Genomic DNA, 2763 nt, shown 5'->3' on the forward strand with positions numbered 1-2763 from the left:
TTTTGCCATAGGGCTTGCTGAAGAGAAAGAGACAGAGATAGAGACAGAGAGAGGAAAAGTGAAAAATCACTTCCGGCAGGGAGTTAGCTACACAATCCCTTCTCCATTCTCTTGAGTTTCTGGGCACGCACGCATAGGTACCCAGCATAATTTTAAGCCACCAGGTCCAGGGCTTAAATGTGGTTGGCAACATAGGAGTACAGCACCTTAACACCACATCACCTGCTGGCCACAGAATTCATTCTTTGTGGTTTGTTTTCATTTTTAATTGCCAGAGAATATTTATGGTGGCCAGAGAGAGGAGAAGAAAGCATCCCATAATGGGGCATGAGAGCATAATCCCTTCACCTCCACTTCTCCATCCTGTTAGGATTTAGGGCATTTCCAGCATGTTTTTCGAACCACTGGGGCTAGGATTCCAACTACAGTCAGTCACGTGGGATCCAGCTCCCTTAACCATTAGACTAGAAAGCCAGGTTTTCTTTTTAGGTTTTATGCTATAGGATACATGCACTGGGGGAACTGTAGGAGAGGAGACACAGAGACAGTGAGAGGGATAGTGAGAAATCACCACCACCCCCCAGGGGAAACAGTCATGCTACAAGTCCTTCTCCATTCTCCTCTTGGGATTCTAGGCATACACACATATGTGCCTGGTGTGATAAATTACCAGGTCCAGGATGTGAACAGTGGTTGGCCATGTGGGAGGTCCAGCACCTTAACTATCATGCCATCTGCTGGTCCCTAGAACTAATTCTTGATGTTACTGCTCTGTTACTCTTTTCTGTTGCTTTAATCATTTTACACATCCTAACTCTTTGGTTTGGAATAAATTCCTTCAGATCCCTCTATTAAGAATATGTCACAAGACATATTCTCAGACTACCAACACACTACTTGGAAGTCTCATCTCTACTCCCTAATTTAAGCACTCTTCTTTTTCACCTGGATTTATTCATTATCATCTCATGTATGCCTTTCAAATTCGTTGTATACTTCCTAAAAGATTCACTAACCTCATTATTTTCTCTCCAAAGACCTCTTATTTTCTCTCCTGAGAAGCCATTCTTGACTTCAATGACTATGAAATGACTGTCTTCAACCCTCTATATTCACGATTCCCTGATATAACTTTACTCTATTGTTTTCTTTAGAAATATGTGTTTTATTCCTGTGCTTAGCATCCTATTTGTGTGTCGGCAGGTCATATCATTTATAATAGGCTTTACTTTTTGAATATCCTATGTCAAGACAGGAGTGATACTGAAGTGCATCTCACTGTTTCAAAGCAGCCTGATAATCGCAACTTAGTTATGAAAATATATTGTACTTTTTTTCTAACGTAATCTAGTTTGTAATGCATTAGGCTAAATAATTAGACATGGCATCTAGGTTTTATGTCTAAGTTCACCAAAAAGGCTCTTGACCAGAGCTGACCCCAGGCTATCCTTTTAGACTCATGCCTAGCACTCCCCTCTCTCTCACAGCCTCAGCAGTCCTACTACATTCTCTCAGAACTCTTCAGTTACTCTTCCCTCGAATCTGCAATGGCCCGCCCTTCCCCTGCCCCTTCTCCTGTCCTTTGCCTGGCCAACTTTCTTTCATCCTTCAGAATCTGATAAGTCCCTCTCATCAAAAAAGGAATCGGCCAGAACATCTCCCATGACTGCTCCAAGTTAGGGTCTTATCTTCTCATGTAGTTTTAGAATACCTATAATACTTATTGATACACTGATATAATTGCACTGCATTGATCACTTTGCGCTGGACCGTAAACTCCTTGAGGTACAAACTTTATTAATTTTATTCATTATTAACTTTATTATTATTTTTTAATTTGCTATAACGTATGTATGCTCACCAGAGACAGAAAGTAAGAAAGCAAGCCACCAGGTCCAGGGTTTGAACTGCAGTCCACCATGTGGGAGCCTAGCACCTTAACCACCTAGCCACCTGTAGGCTCCCTGGAGTACAAACTTAATCTTACTCCTTTTACATTCCAAGACATTCAATGGACAATTAGTGAATGAGTGCTCACACCCAGTGTGACCTCTGCAGGCTACATAAGCATTCCGTTGAGTTCCCACACCTAAAGTTCTTTTCTCATGTAAAGTGGGGATAATGCCATACCTAACTCATAAAGTTGTTAAAAATTAAATAAGTTACCATGAAGCTCTTAGTATAGTGTCTTCCACATAGGACTACCCTGTGAATATCTGCTATTTCATGCCTTTGTTATCCTAAGATATTCTGGGAAATGTAATGTCACCAGCATCAGTTGAATGTCTTAGTAATCATGCTTTTTCATTTATCTAGAATTTGGTGGTTCCCTTCTGATCATCAGCCAATATTTGTGTGTACTTAATATATGCAGGATTTCTTAGAAGTTATTACTGAGGTCCGAGAACATAACAAAGGCAAATCATAATATTAAAACCTGTACTGGGGGCTAACAAGTAGCATGGTTAAGGGTGCTAGACTCCCACACCACCAACCAACAGCTGGAGTCCCAGACCTGGCGGCTTGTTTGCTCACTTTCCCTGTCTTTCTCTCTCTCACACTGTGTCCTTCTCTTATTTAAAATAAAGTTAAATAAATTACTTTTAAAGATTAAAATGATAGAAACCAGCAGTTAGCATAATGGCTATGTCGCTGGACTCCCATGTAATCCACTGCAGTTCGAGTCTTGGACCCGGTGTTTAAGCTCACGCCAGGTGCATGTGCGTGTGTGCCCAAGACCCCAAGAGGAGAATGGAGGAGAAG

Source organism: Tupaia chinensis, unplaced genomic scaffold, assembly GCF_000334495.1.
Source record: "Tupaia chinensis unplaced genomic scaffold, TupChi_1.0 Scaffold000037_20, whole genome shotgun sequence".
NCBI lineage: Eukaryota > Metazoa > Chordata > Mammalia > Scandentia > Tupaiidae > Tupaia > Tupaia belangeri.